Source organism: Alnus glutinosa, chromosome 1, assembly GCF_958979055.1.
Source record: "Alnus glutinosa chromosome 1, dhAlnGlut1.1, whole genome shotgun sequence".
NCBI lineage: Eukaryota > Viridiplantae > Streptophyta > Magnoliopsida > Fagales > Betulaceae > Alnus > Alnus glutinosa.
The window spans coordinates 25,919,251-25,935,912 of record NC_084886.1 but is presented as its reverse complement, the minus strand read 5'-3'; the positions used below and the strand labels follow the sequence as shown (position 1 = coordinate 25,935,912).

The 16,662-nt window shown below is 38.4% G+C and overlaps 1 long non-coding RNA gene across 7 annotated transcripts; it reads right to left on the bottom strand.

Annotated features, from left to right (window-relative positions):
* Positions 1-3,112: 3,112 nt before the first annotated feature.
* LOC133858731 (uncharacterized) lies at positions 3,113-16,657 on the bottom strand. Of its 7 annotated transcripts, XR_009898566.1 has the most exons (10): positions 16,392-16,657; positions 7,526-7,675; positions 7,297-7,381; positions 6,860-6,976; positions 6,515-6,596; positions 6,345-6,404; positions 6,163-6,215; positions 5,915-6,081; positions 4,069-4,135; positions 3,113-3,360 (listed from the first exon to the last, which is right to left on the bottom strand). It is a non-coding gene; the product is annotated as an uncharacterized LOC133858731 (long non-coding RNA). The 7 variants fall into 7 exon arrangements; XR_009898562.1 differs by having other exon boundaries at positions 3,113-4,135; XR_009898565.1 differs by lacking the exon at positions 16,392-16,657 and adding an exon at positions 8,170-8,200 and having other exon boundaries at positions 3,113-4,135; positions 7,526-7,555.
* Between the last annotated feature and the right edge of the window lie 5 nt (positions 16,658-16,662).

The window sequence follows — 16,662 nt, the reverse complement described above, 5'->3', positions numbered from 1 at the left end:
ATAGGGTTCACAAGGCTAAGCCCATTTGCTGTAATGCTTTTTAAACTATCACATGCCTCATTTGATACAACCCTGGGAGATGAAACAGGGTAGGCCAATTTAGACTCATAGTGTTCCATTTCGGTAACACCAGGTTTAACACCAGCTCAATACCCTGTTATTGCATGCCACACATAAACGTACCTGGCAATTCCAAAAATGAAAATCATAAATATCTTATAAAATAAGTAGCAGCAAAAGATATGAAAATGTAAATAAGAGAATCATACTTTAAAGCATGTTTGTCCTTTATTTCACCAACAATGTGGCGAAGTCCCAATGTTGGATCCTCTACTCCGTGAACCTCTTTGCCATCTTTCTGAAATTTGTGGTTCTCTTTGATATTTGTCAACCTGTTAGCAAAGCTGAACGACAGGAAGACAGCAAAAATGACATATATTGTTAGCCAAAAAAAAGAAAAGGCCGCACAAAAGAAAGAGAAATCTTTTGCATAAAGCACTCACTTGGCTGCAATAGTTTTACTTGTTAGTATCTTTCTATGATGCCATACATGTTACTTAAACTACTACCCATGATGAGAAAATCAATACTTCTCTGAACCTTGCTTTACGCCCTCTGAAGTGACATCAGTAAAGAAAGCATCCCATGTACACCAGCCAAACCAGTTCAACATGTCTGGCATCTGAAGCATATAATATAAAGAAATTAGAATTTATGAAGTTAGATATGAAAATGTATAAAGTTAAATATGAAATTAGAACTCCAGCCAGAGGATACTTTATACGTTCTTTCTCTCATGATGAGAAAATGTCTGTAATTGTTTCTCAACACTCCTGTACATAAATTGATGTATTCTAAAGTTCAGATATGTGTAAAGAAAGAGCATTTCGCTCATCTAAGTTCAAATTCTGCAGTAAAACCTGGACTGTTGGACAGATTCAAAAAGTCTAAGAGGATAAGATCTAGTATAGTACATGTACACGGGTGATCTAATTCACATGGTATGTGACAGTACTTAAATCTATAAGTGGTTCTTCAAGGAAAAACACTAAAAAAGAATGTTTCTTCTAAATTCCAAAATAAAGGAAATGAAATGTGTACATGTCTCTTCAAGGATAACTTGGACATGAAATTTAAAACAATGAACAGAAATTGAGGGATATTGGTGTTATTTATAAAGGCGGATAAAACTTGATACTTACTTCACTGCATTTGTCATTACATCAAATGGGTCTGGTCCAGCAGCCACAAAAACCAAATGACTCCCCTCAAATCCTTCAACAGCGGGATTTCCTGCAAGAAACCACAATCCCTCCCATAATCCCATCTCCCACTATCATCGCCACAAAGAGGCAGTAGACTTGAAATTGTAAACCCATCGGGTTTCACCCCATCATTCTGTATATATTTTACCACCTGCCTCAATTCCTTATCAAAACTGCAACCCCTGGAGGTCGCATAGCCCACTATTATTACATCCAAGAACATTCATTTCTCTTCGGCATTTCATCAAACAAATTCCCAACAACCATACGTATCCAAAAGAAACCCAATACACAAACTCTTCCCTTGAATCAATTTCCCAGCAACTGAGTCACCAGAAACCATCTGGTGGAGTAAAGCTAACAATTGCCCAAAGAGTACTTTTAAGTCACGGAAAATTTTCCAGGCATTAATATAAAGTTCAGTTTTACCACATGAAGCCGTGCAAATTTCTGTTTTGCTTATTAACCTCCATTTTTCCCCCCTTGCTTGGACAGCTAAAGCTGTCAAAAGTTCTGAAGGCATATGAAGCAATGAGAACCCACATTAAGTAACAAAAATTAGATTTGCGTAAATTCAACCAACTGACACAGTACAAACTACTCTACCAAGGATTACAAATGAAAATATACCTTGAGAATGAAATCACAAAAGTGTCATAATAGTCTGTTTTGGAAGAAACGGCAACACAAAACAGTTGCACATAAAGAAGCTGCCTTTTTGAATAAAAATGTCAGATAAATTTATCCACATAACTCATGACAAACATATAAAAGAGCATAAAAAAGGAAAACAAGCAAGGCGTGCCATGTATGTAAAATACCTATTCATGAACACATTAGCAAGTTGGGATGGGGATAAGAGACAAACCAATATTTGGAGAATGCATTCTTTAGCGTTGAAGGAGATGACTGTCCACAAACTGATAGTAATGTGGCAAATGGATCTAACTGATCATGATCCAATGAAGCTATTCTTGACGTCAGGGAGAGTTTCTTAACAGCAACTTCTCGATGTTCACAATCCTCATGACCCTCACTCACTGATACTGCATTTCTCCTTTGAAAATTTTTCGTTTGATTCTTCAGAAAATGCCGAACTACACAACAAACCAAATACTTCCTTGGTCGAAATTCAACAAAAGAAACACACACAGAGAGAGAGAGGGGAAATTCAACAATACTTCCTTGGTCGAAATTCAACAATACTGTCAGTACTCAAGTAGGTGTGAGCTTCGTCATCAATCATCATATCTTCTTAACTCAGACTGAGGTAAGAAGATGAGGAAATAATGAGAGGGGAAGACACGGTGACACATGCATTCGCACAAGCTTAAGCAATCCATGATGAATTGGAGGATCTAGATTGGACAAGCATCGTAGCGTGGTGGGAATGGCTGAAAATAAACATCATTAAAGTAGATCCACATGATCATGTAGATCCTGAGTCATTCACGTGACACATGCAGACAAAGTGCTTGCGCAATCCAGCACAAATTCCATCTTTCTTGTCAACAAATGCCTTCACATGCGCGGTGTGTACCCTTTGGTCTTTCCGCATTTTTATATATACAAGTTGGATGGCATGTGCAATGCACATGCTTGATTTCCGGTGTTAGGCATCACTATTTGTTAACATTATAATTTTAATATCATACATATATTATATTTTAAAATAGATTTAATATCTAGATTATTGAAAAAGTATATATTGAATTTTCTAAACAAATAAAGTAAAACTATAAAATTGAGTAAATATGAAATGTCAAAAGAATACGAATTAGTTAATTTAAAAAGCATACATATATTGTTACTTCAAATCAAATTGTAACAACCTATAGTACATAAAATTGTAATTCCATCAAATGTTTCTTCATTATATTTCCCTTTCAACGGTCCAAATAACCTATACATAAGCACTACCAAAGCAGTCTTATAGACACCAATTCCACAGCTGCATACTTTATCTATCTCTTGGGCTTAACATGTTGGGATATATTTGTGACTACCGAAGGAGTAAGCATTGCTTCTTATAATGCTTTTGAGGCATGAATGACGATTTCATAGACCATGTTCTTCCCTCGAAACCACCACCAACCTGCACGTGCAACAACTATGCTACCAAATATTGAAACTATCATATCATTCAACAATAAACTATTCTCAATTAGACATACATTATTTCCAATCAACTAATTGCTAAACTAAATATAGAAAGAACAAAAAAAAAAAAAACTCTGTTTCCTTGAAACAGTAAGCAAACGATCCGTTAAGAACTTGCAAAAAAAAGCAACATGTCCATTTAATGCAAATGTATTTGGTGCATTGTCCAACTATAATGCGTAATTCAATAAACCAAAAGCAATAAATGCGAAAATATGCGGATATTCAACCATATAGTTAGGACTTACATCTTTAAAAGGAATCAAGACATTTTCATCAAATCAGTGGAGTAGCATTGAGGATAAATATTATGATAGAAAAAAGAGAAATAAAAATGAAGTATACTATTTATATGATTGACTGCAAAATAAATAAATTAAAAGAAATAAAAAAACTATTTCCTTGAAACATCAAGCAAACAATCCGTTAGGAACTTGCGAAAATAAGCAACATGTCCATTTAAAGCAGGTGTATTTGGTGCATTGTTCATCCACAACACATGATAGAAAAAAAAGAAATAAAAATGAAGTATACTATTTATATAATTGTGTGCAAAATAAATAAATTAAAACCCAACTCCTTAGTACAGCAAACAATGAATTTCTACATTTAAAATGTAAGCGAAATTCTTTTGTATAATGACCTCTTGTTGTGCTGCACGTGTGAACTTCTCTATTTGCTTAGCTAAGCAAATCTTCTTCAACACATACCTAAAAAGAAAAGAGAGTACATAATCAACAAAATAGAAGTTAAAGACAAAGCTTTAAGCAAGTTACTGAGTCTTGATAGGATATCGCTGAATACAATCAAACACATAAATCTTGAATACTTAGTTTTCCTTTCCTGGGAAGTCAATTCCCTGGATGTGCATTATGATAACATCGCATTCAATCAATTATCTATCAAACAACTTTGTTTCCGAAACTGAGTTACTATATAATGCGGAATGGAAACTATTAGATTCTTAAATATGTGATGAGAAAATATAATCACACTAAGTGAGTTTTTGAATGTTATGAATGTACATAGGATTGTTTATTGCATCAGGATACTTTAGTCAGTTCCAAGAACTTTTCTGCATCTTCCCCTAACAAAGATGCAACTAACGAACCACTTGCTTCATGTAATTCCACTTCCATTCAATATCTAAAATCAAATGATGAAACATAGAAGAAAAATTTAGGGAGATTGATGTTAAAAGTCTTAAATTTGTATTTTTATATTTCTAAGTTAAAGCAAAGTCATGTATAAGTATATTGCGTATACCAATTTTGTAAATTAAGAAAAGTCATGTTCATCTTATATTAAATTTGTTCATTTCAATTTTGTCAGTTATGCTTACTCCCATTAATAAGAACATTAGAAAGTTGAATTTGTGGGTGTCAAACAAAACACAAAAATTATAACAAAGTCATGTTACTTTCTCAGTTCCTGACTTCTTCCCATAAACAGAGACATCTTGTGAAAACAAACACACACAAATCAAAACAAAACAAAACAAAACAATCCCCTCAAAAAAATACTTAGATAAAAAATTTATAAGACAGATCAAACATACACAGTTTACAATTAAAAATGTGTTTTTTAAGATGCGTAATGTAACTAATACTTGACATATATTCATATGCTCATGAATGGTAATCTTCATCTAAATTTAGAATAAAAGGTCTTCATGACTTTCTACTTAGGGTGATATAGCGTAGTCTCCATCTCCCAAAGTTTTTATGGAATTAGCTTTTGTTTTGTATACTTTCTACTTTGGCTTCCTTTTGATATTCCTATAATATTTTCCTTGGATTTGGAGGAATTTTTCTTGATTAATTGTCAGAATCTTTCTTGTTTATAGATTTTTATTTTGATCACCATAATTAAGAAAAATAACTACTTGTTCTCCTATTGAGTAGAACATATATTATAACAGAACAAAAATATCTAGAGCCAATAATAACATAAAACATAAAAACAATTGATAGAGAATTAGATTTAAAATATACTATTTGGTTTTGTTCAGATCCAAATTAGTACATAATTTTTATTTTTTATTTTTTTTAAAAAGAACATGGTTTTTCTTTCATATCTTTTATATAGCTAAGTCATACTAACGTAACTGGAAATAGTATGATAATTTAGTCCCTGAGAAGTTGGGTTAGTAATTTTAGATTGAGAATACTCCCCAATGTAGAAAAACAACCATTAGTTATCTAGCATAAGCAATATGATTTAGGCCTCATATACTGCTTGTGCAAGAGAATGCTGAAAAAAGATGCAAGTCAAGGTAGTACCAAAGGACAAGCTGGGTTAACATATATATATAAATAGGAGAAAGGCATTTATGCATAATTCAAGGGTACCTAATAAACTTCAAATGAATTTCAAAAGTCAATCAAATGCATCTCAAAAACTAAAACATACATATTTTTTACAAATCTATAACATCAATTAAACCAAGCAATAAACAATACAGAAAATCAGAAGTGTGAGATACAAACCTGCATGAAAAGACCGGGGGCATCTATAACAAAGAATCAAATCCCCTTCATCTCCACACATTGCACACATATCATCACTATCACCAGTGGTAAGATTTTATCCACTTGCCAATGAAATAGCTATATCGTGAAGCGTCAGTCCATTAGAACTATAGATGTGGCGATCGCTGTAATAATTTATTAACTTATTACATAACAGCAGAATAAATCACTCTAACAAGAATCACAGTACTTTAAAGGCTACTCACGATTGGCGCCTGGCAGCCATTCCAGCATGTGCTTCAAACTATGAAGGGCTAATCTGCTCACAAGTAGAAGCGGTAGTATTGTTGAGAGAGAGAGAGGGAGAGAGAGAGAGAGGAGAGAAGGGTAAACAAGCTTGTGATGCAGAATTCAAAATTTTGTGCTCTATGCAGCTCAATGTTCATACCTCTTTGTTACAACAACCACAGACAATACCATTTCCCTACTTGTAGCCACCTAGCATTTTCTATGTAGAAGAGAAAAGAAGAAACACTATGTTGGATCAATCACATATCACTAACAAAAGACATTCACCATTACACAAAACAATCATCAACATGGAAATATATCAAATACCTATCCTTTGACATAGTAAGCCAATTCAGCCCCATTTGGGAGTCTGTTTGGCATGAAAAGCAACCGATGTAGATCATTATCCCTGCCAATACAAAGAAAAGCCCCCAGTAAGCAAAGCCTATAAATCCCATTAATACAAATCTTAAAAAAAACAAAGGAAATACCTTCTCCCAGTGCTACCATCATCATTTTTATTTTGTGCAGAAAAATAGGAGTTTGGTCTACACAATATGTATAACATTGGTGTCCAACAATGTATATAGTTGATAGATCGAATTTAACGAAGAATCCAGATTGCTCCATAGGTATAAAATAAATACAGAAAGAGAGAGATAGAAAACATACTTTTTTATTCCACATTTCCACTCTTCTAATGCCTTTTTCATATACATTTGCCGTTCAAGATAGTTGTTTGGCACAAAGGAACGTGAAGCAGGGCTAACACTTTCTTCGAAAGCTTGACTGGAGTAGATAAAAGTTTGAAGAAAAACATCATTAACCAATGATTAATCATACAAAAGTTCAATTTACCATGCCCAAAAAAGCAAATTAGGAATCACCAAAATACAAGAAAAACAATTATAACCTAAGATTTATAAAATAATTCACAAGCTAATTATGTACGTTAGCAGATATGTTCCACCAGTACATACTATGGTAGACAAATTATTTTCCCTAGTCAACAACTCCTACATGAACCAAACCAACAACCTTGTGGATCAATCCAAAGGGCACCAAAGGCTCATACCCACTATGGAGATCATAACAGTTGTATACTCTACCTCACATGTGAATGAAGCAGCGGAGGAAGCTTGATGTTATAATTTTTATTTGCTTCTACCTTTCCATTGCTCTGTTAAAGACTTTCTGCAGAACACAAAATCACCTCAAAATCTAAAAAAGCCATAAAGGAATACAAACACAACTTTCTTTGCATTAGTTGATCTCTTTTTCTATGCAAGGTCTTAGTATTAGTACATATATGCAACCATAGATCTGTTCTTCTTTTACCTGAGATATACAGTAAAGCGTGGTCCTCCTCTTTTGCCCCATAATCCCAAAAAACAAAAATTGCATGTGGCGGCCCCAGAAACAAATCAAATCAAATCAAACAGTTCATCATAATGAGAATCCAAAGCTTTTTCCTGAATGCTACCAAATCTAAAGAATTCAACCAAAATGCAAAAACCTTTAATTGCACAGCTTTATTCTAGCCTAGGTCCAAAAAAAGAACAAATTTAACAACAGAAAACTGATAAAACTTCAAATTATGCACACCCGTTTGGACACAAACTGTAAATCAACATCATAGCAAAGAAAGTCCATCTAACTAAATATTCTCTTAGGAATTGAGCCACTATTAGGCAGAAATATACACCGAAATAAGTATAACTAACCCAAGTCAAATTGTGAGCAAGAAAACCAAAAACCACAAAAGCAATCATCAATTTCCAAGCACATCATGCAAATTAGAAGCAAAGGCACCCAAATTGCATGAAAATATCATAGAAAGTCCCAATCTTTTTCACATTTATAATAATCCCCACAATGAAAAATAACAAAATGTGCAAATGGGTATTCCCCAAATCAGAAAATGAGTAACAATAAAAAAGGGGGGGGGGGGGGGGGGGGGGGGGGTATGCTTATGCTCTTACCCTTCAATTGTAATCTGCATTGATCAGAATGAACTCTGTTGGAGAAATAATCAGCTCCAAAGACATGTGGGCCTAAAGTAGTATCGGGGGCCGAGCCCATCGGGTTGGCCTGGCCAGATCAGACCTAAGTACAAGACCAGTCGTTATCTCCAAAAAGACGGATATTCAAAATATATCAAGATAGACTTCTATCCCATCAAATATGGGATAATGTACCTAATAGAATGACATTAGCTAAAGAGAGTGTCATATCCAATTTGGACTTTACTACCCAATTTGAATTCTATGAAGATAACACTCAAGACTATGTGATCTAGGACTCAGACTCCTAACTAGATTATGCTCCAAGCACTCTAGCAGTTTTATAACTATGAACTATGAGCCTATAAATAAGACGACTACGCTAGGTATTAAGGGGGCAGCTTTTTTGAACTTTTGAGATTACAAATATTCTCCAGAAAATTAGTTTGAACTGACTTAGGCATTGGAGTGGGGGTCCGGTCGGCACCCCCATAGTCCGACGAGCCGTTTATTAGTTTGCAGATTATGAGGAGAGCGAAGATTAAGGAAGGCAACGAATCACAAGGCGACACGTCACCGTACCGGAAACTGTACCAACAGTTTGGCGTCGTCTGTGGGAACGACAAATCGTTCTTGCAAAAAAATCCGCAATGGTGACCAGGCAAAAAAAAAAAAAATCACGGTTAAAACCAGCCGATGGTTTCTTTCTTCAAGATCTTCACGAGTCTAGTCAGATCTATATTCACTTAGAACTGATCCGCATCCATCTATAATCGGGCATGTTTTAACGCATATAAATCCGGATGAAACACCTTAGAGAAAAAAGAAAGCTTCAGGTCGATTGGCTTAGGCTTGGGGAATTGGGCCTAGTCCAACTCTTTCCAATGAGTTGACCCAGACAAACAAAAAATACAAAGAGAAGAAAAGAGGAGTTGGCCCAAAAAGAAGGATAAGCCAACCCGTCCAGTTCCTAGCTTCTTCTCCAAAGAATATCTGGATTTCCACTAAATTTCAGAAGAGACGCTCGTCAATGGGAGATCCAACAGGAGTCAAAATTGGCGAAGAGCGAAACCAGAATCTCCTCGATCTCGAAGTCTTTGATGCGGCGCTGAACCCAGAGGTCTGAGTTCGACAAAACCCAGAATGTCTCCACCTCGGATCAGCCTTCGAATTGGGTGCGATTCGGGTCGTTGTCTCGGAGATTCGGTCTCCCCAGCCGCCCAGATGGTTGTCGAAAGCATGTTGTTCGTTTCAGTCTGAGCTCCAGAGGAAGATTCACGCTGGCTCATCTCGGGTCAAGTTCAGATCCTCTCCAATGGGGGATTCGCCACCGTTAAGGTCCAGCTTTGGATCCTCCCTGCTGACTCCGAAACCACCGAAAGCCCTGGTGACCGGAACCACAGGACGACAAAGATCCGGACCTCCGAGACGACGGTGACGGCGACTCTCCACTCCACTCAGAATCCACCGAGTTAAGAAGCCCTTCCTTGTGTCATCCGAAGCCGACTAGGTCGACCAATCCTCCAAGACTCGCGGCATATACTAGTCTCCATCAAGCCGTGTTCCCTGACTTCCGAGGCAGAAAACAACAAAACATATACCCAGTGAGTCTTGTGGGTATTTTGTTATTTTGTCCTTTTCGGAAGTTCAATAGAAGCCCATGAACCAGCTTTTTTGGGCTCGAGTCAAATCTCGACGACCTCCCTCTCGGCTCCAAAGGCGCGTGGAACAGATCAAGAGTTCGGATCCTCCCCTCCTTCTTCGGGGTCATGAACCAGAACCCCTCATGAGTAATTCCAACTGGCCTTCGGATCTCCCCGAGCAGGTGACATCGAGAGCCCCGGTGATGCGATCCACAGGATGTCAAAATGCAAGTCCTTGAGCTCTATCTTTCGTGGCTCATAAACCGTGAACTTCCAAGGCTCCCAAAGTTCCGAGACGACGAGAGAAGGAGAGAAAGAGATGTTTAGCCACAGGGAGGTTACCGTATTGTTTGTTCCAGATTTGTCTGAATGTCTCCCTTCATTGGATGCATGGAGGGACCAGTGGCTTGCTCACAAGAGGGCTGTTGCAGAGAGAGAGGCAATTTTCTTTGGAAAAAGAGAGGTCCAGAGAGAAGAAAGATGGGATGAAAGAGAAGCGGATGCTTCAGACGTTGATCGTTTGCAGAAGCAGAAGCAGTATTTTGTTAAATACAAAGGTCTTGCTCATGTTCATAATCGGTGGTCCAGGTCTTTGCATGGGCTTTTGGTGACTAGTTCACCTCGGAGGAAGAAGATGGAGGCACGATGCTGTGGACACAAACAGAATCAAAGTGTGGATTGTGGATACATGGCACCGTCAAGGAGGACCCGAATCAAATAAACAATCACGTGCCAAGAGCTCGGGTCACTGCCAAATGACCGAGACATGACTTGCCAGTTCGGTCGTACTTCTGTTCAAAAGCCAGTTAAACCGGTCTTGTTTCGTAATGTTCCAAGTGTTCAGCACATGAATTCTAGATACATCAAAAAAAAAAAAAAAAAAAAGAAGAAGAAAAAAGAAAAAAAAGAAAAAAAGAAAGAAAAAGAAAAAAGAAAGAGGGGGTATACTCCGAGAAGTTAGATCCAAGGGTTTTCAACCAAGAAGAAAGTGTACCCCGAGAAGTTTAAAACCGAGGCGACCACTCTCCGAAAAGTATGTATCGAGGAGGAAAGTTAGATCCGAGGTGTTTTACCGAGGCGAAAAGTTAGATCCGAGGTGTTTTACCGAGGTGGAAAGTTAGATCCGAGGTGTTCTACCGAGGAGAAAAGTTAGATCGGAGGTGTTTTACCAGGGTGAAAAGATAGACCCGAGAGTGTCATACCGAGAAGGAAGTATAATCCGAGAAGTTTGATCCGAGGGTGTACTACCGAGGCGAAAAGTATGTACCGAGATGACACATACCGAGAGTACTATTCCGAGAGTACTATCCCGAGGAGACTATGCCCGAGCTCCTAGTTCCAAATGGCACACTTTGAGGACCCCTCTAGATTTGCCATCCTCCTAAGTGCACAGTCACGTACCGAGGGACAAATCCGAGCCGAGGGTCCAGTTTGAGGAACTCTCCCAAAGAGCACCATATCGAGTGGCGTGCAGGATAAGGAGCTCCAAGTAAGACGGTCCATCTTCATTGAATTCACCAGATAAGTTCATACTCTTCTTTTACAACTATGATTTATGTTAAAGTAAGGATAAATGTTGGTTTTTATCAACCAAGAAAATATATATATATATATATATATATATATATGCATGCACTTGTACGCTTTGCCGAAATGTATATATATTTTGATAAAATAGACTCATGTGTTGAGGCCTCACTCCTGCCGTGAGTGGAAGGATCACAAAATCATCCCGACGGATGAAAAGGATATATAGTGCTACTGTTCATTCTGCTATTTTGTTTTAGTATATGCAGTGCTTTGTTAACCCTGCAGAGAAAACAAGAAAAAGTCTCTCGGTCTATCCAACACCGAGAGCAGGAAAAGCCTCTTGGTTAGTCCAACACCGAGAGCAGAAAAAGAAGAAGTCTCTCGGTCTATCCAACACCGAGAGCAGGAAAAGCCTCTCGGTTAGTCCAACACCGAGAGCAGAAAAAGAAAAAGTCTCTCGGTCTATCCAACACCGAGAGCAGGAAAAGCCTCTCGGTTAGTCCAACACCGAGAGCAGAAAAAGAAGAAGTCTCTCGGTCTATCCAACACCGAGAGCAGGAAAAGCCTCTCGGTTAGTCCAACACCGAGAGCAGAAAAAGAAGAAGTCTCTCGGTCTATCCAACACCGAGAGCAGGAAAAGCCTCTCGGTTAGTCCAACACCGAGAGCAGAAAAAGAAGAAGTCTCTCGGTCTATCCAACACCGAGAGCAGGAAAAGCCTCTCGGTTAGTCCAACACCGAGAGCAGAAAAAGAAAAAGTCTCTCGGTCTATCCAACACCGAGAGCATGAAAAGCCTCTCGGTTAGTCCAACACCGAGAGCAGAAAAAGAAAAAGTCTCTCGGTCTATCCAACACCGAGAGCATGAAAAGCCTCTCGGTTAGTCCAACACCGAGAGCAGAAAAAGAAAAAGTCTCTCGGTCTATCCAACACCGAGAGCAGGAAAAGCCTCTCGGTTAGTCCAACACCGAGAGCAGAAAAAAAAGAAGTCTCTCGGTCTAACCAACACTAAGAGCAGGAAAAGCCTCTCGGTTAGTCCAACACCGAGAGCAGAAAAAGAAAAAGTCTCTTGGTCTATCCAACACCGAGAGCAAGGAAGAACAAACAGTCCCCAGGTATTGATTGATCTCTGCCAAGAATAAAGCAGCATTCCGAGACAGAATGGAAGCACTTCTTCATCAAACTTCTCCAAAGATGATCAAGCTACATCAGCGTCCATCTGACTCCCCACCTCGAACGACTCGAAAGAATTATGGTGGGGATGTTCGGGAAAGAAATCCCCCCGAATCCTTTCCTCGAACAACCCGAAAGGGTCAGGGAAAGGATACAAAGGGTTGAAACCTCCCGGTTGGAGGTTTCCGAAGGATGAGGACTAGAATCCGCCCGAATCCTTTCCTCGAACAGCCCGAAAGGGCCAGGGAAAGGATACAAAGGGTTGAAACCCCTCGGTTGGGGGTTTCCGAAGGATAAGGTTAAAGGTATCCTGAATCCTTTCCTCGAACGACCCGAAAGGGTTATGGAAAGGATACGACGGCGGGATTGCAGGTTTTCGGAAGGACAAGAACATCCAAGATAGAATCGGCCCGAGTCCTTTCCTCGGACGACCCGAAATGGTTATGGAAAGGACACCAAGACAAGAAAACCTCTCGGTTGGAGGTCTCCAGACGTTAAAAGATTGGAGCATTCAGAGATAAAGAAATTAAAAGGTAAAGATTTCAAGTTATGATTTCATTTCAGTAATATATAAAGTCTTTTACAGGTTACAAAGATTTCAGAAAGGAAGGTAAAGCTCAGCGACCTGACTACCCACCTCGAACGACTTAACCTGCGGTCGCAGACTAAAGTTATGGGGGGTAGCTCATTAAGGTAAAGAGGAAGGTAAAACTTCAGAATGATAAAGATTCAGGGAGAAAAAGCTCCAGTATGACAGAGCTTCAGGAAAGATTCAGTATGACAAAGCTTTAGAAAGGATCCAGGGAGATAAAGATTCAGGAAGATAAAGTTTCAGGAAGATAGAACTTCAGGAAAGATTCAGAAAGATAAAGATTCAGAAAGATAAAGCATAAAAATGATAAAGCTTTAGAAAGAGTTTCAGTAAAGATTCAGGAAGATAAAGCTTCAAGGATGACAAAGCTTCAGGATGACAAAGGTTCAGGATGGTAAAGGTTTAAGGAGATAAGGCTTCAGGATGATAAAGTTTCAGGAAAACAAACAGGAAGGTAAAGGTTTAGAAAGACAAATCTTCAGGAAGGAAAAGGTTAAGGGAGATAAAGTTTCAGAACGACAAAGCTTTAGGATGACAAAGCTGCAGAATGATAAAGTTTCAGGAAGGAAAAGCTTCAGGAAGGTATGAGGATAAAACCTCTTTAAAAAATCATCAAGTAAGACTCAACACTTTGATGCAAATAGTTTTTTTTTTATTCTCCTCTGTAAAATTTTTCAACAAACCGATTGTTTGTTCAAAATATTTGGGGTAGCTTAAATTTCAAAAATTTAGACCAGTTCTTCCCTCGGAAAAAACTGACACAAATCGATTGTTTGTTCGAGTTTTGGAGGTAACTGTAGTATAAAAAGTAAGATTTATAAGAAACCGAGATATGTCTCGGAAGAACTTTTTGAGTGAAAAACTTTAAACTTTTTTCCAGATAAAGATGTTCAATTCAGTTTGAAAAATTATGATGTTCTACGGCTAATAAGATAAGGAAAGTGAAAGTCAAAATGTCCAAGACTTCCATTCATTAACATTGAAATTTTGTTCATTACAAAAAAAATTTTACATGAAAAAGAAAAGATACATTTGAAAAGGAAAGTTCAAGTATTTACAGGTTGAAGCCCTGAGACTCACTCCGAACTCCGAGATCTCTTTTACACCATCGTCCAGGATACCAAGAGGACTTGACTATCCGCCTCGAACGACTTAGCCCGCGGTCGCGGACTAAAGCTATGGGGAGTAGCTCAACAAAGTTAAAGCTTCTACAAAGGGAAAATCACCGAAGCTACACCAAACTCTCAAATTAAGATCTCTCAGGAGCAACTCGAACAAAGATACGGGGAGACAACCCCTATAACAAACCATACGAGGATATCACCTCTACAAAAAATAACCAAGTAAGTTCATCGCTTCTAAAAGATTTTTTTTTTCATATCCTCCTCGGTCATAACTTACACAAACCGATTGTTTGTTTAAGTTAAGGAGGATAACTCAAAACAAAAGATTTTTCCCTCTTCAGTTCGGAGGTTAAAACAAAAGATTTTTTCTCTCCTAGTCACGGAGTTCAAAACAAAAAGATTTTTGAAACAAAAGATTTTTCTTACCCTCCTCGGAGTTAACTTATGCAAACCGATTGTTTGTTCAAGTTATTAGAGGATAAGTGAGAATTGATTTGTCATGGAAAGTTTTTCCATAACAAAGAATTCAAACATTACAAAGTTCGAAAATAAAGATATTCACAGGTGAGATCAAGCTAGATGGTGTTCAGATTAGAAGATTCGGTACGCCAAGCACAAAACCTCGGGCCAGCAGAAGCCCCTAGTCGTTATAAGTCTCGGACAACCAAAGCCTCAGCGTTAGTCTGGGCCTCCGAAGCCCCCAAGAGAGATTTTTGTGGAAGCGGTCTACGAAGCGCTACCGATGAAGAAGCTTCGGGTATGTTAAGCCTTTTCTTCAACGGTTTACCATTTTTGTCAGACAGAACCTTGATCTCAGGAAAGTTGTACGCAAAGTATTCTCTCAGAGTGGCATTTCACCACAATCTTGGTGAAATCAACTACATCAGTCCGATCCATCTCCTACCGAGAGTAGAAGATCATTTTTACAACTTTGGCCCTACCGACAATATTATGTAGAGGCATTTATGAAGAAGATATCTATGAGAAGTTGCTATTAGTACTATGACAGATCACAAGTTGGATCCACTCAACCCGATCCAAAGAGGAGATAAACTTTTAGCAACTACATCAGGGAAATCAGGTATCAGTTATCCCTGGTAGAATTGGGATAGGACTTATGGTCCAATCAGATAAGAAGAATGATCAGATCAGAAGTCTAAGAAGATATCAGATTAGAAGTCTAATAAATGATCAGAGTCCAATTAGAACTCTGACAGCAGTTCTAGATCGACAAGGAACAGGAATTCCAATACTTCCAGAGATTCGAGGCATTATTCGTCATAATTACTTTGAAAGAGGCGGCAATTGTCAGATACAGATTATGGAAGATTCAGATTCAGAAATTGAGGTATTTAATTCTCTTACATTCTAAATTCAAATAAGAGAATTAGGGGGGTAACTGTTGGAGAAATAATCAGCTCCAAAGACATGTGGGCCTAAAGTAGTATCGGGGGCCGAGCCCATCGGGTTGGCCTGGCCAGATCAGACCTAAGTACAAGACCAGTCGTTATCTCCAAAAAGATGGATATTCAAAATATATCAAGAAAGACTTCTATCCCATCAAATATGAGATAATGTACCTAATAGAATGACATTAGCTAAAGAGAGTGTCATATCCAGTTTGGATTTTACTACCCAATTTGAATTCTATGAAGATAAGACTCAAGACTATGTGATCTAGGACTCAGACTCCTAACTAGATTATGCTCCAAGCATTCTAGCAGTTTTATAACTATGAACGGTGAGCCTATAAATAAGACGACTACGCCAGGTATTAAGGGGGCAGCTTTTTTGAACTTTTGAGATTACGAATATTCTCCAGAAAATTAGTTTGAACTGACTTAGGCATCGGAGTGGGGGTCCGGTCGGCACCCCCATAGTCCGATGAGCCATTTATTATTTTGCAGATTACGAGGAGAGCGAAGATTAAGGAAGGCAACGAATCACAAGGCGACACGTCACCGTACCGGAAACTGTACCAACAAACTCATTCCTATTGTGAGACCTAGCAACGAGCTGACCCTTCGTGCCCATCACACTCACCACAAAGTTCAGCAAAGCTTTAAATATGAGAGTAATTAAGATGATAAACCCTAACTAAACTGATAAGCAGAGAGAGCAAGGAGAGCTCGGATCTACTAACCTTTGGGTTGATCGTTCTCAGAAAGGGCTCTGTGAGGAGAGAAGCCAAAATTGCAGAAAATTTGAGGAAGGTGAATTCACAGGTTGAGGAAAACCAGATCTGAAAATCCCAAATATTTGTTTGGTCGAAGCCACCTCAATTTTCTCTCTCTCTCGCGGACTTCCTCCGAAGAAAACAGCAGACCAGCGGGATTCGCGGATGCATTTGGTTGGAAAATCGTCTTTCGGTATGGCTTCCGTCAAAGAACAAAGAAAAACAACAGAGGAGGAAA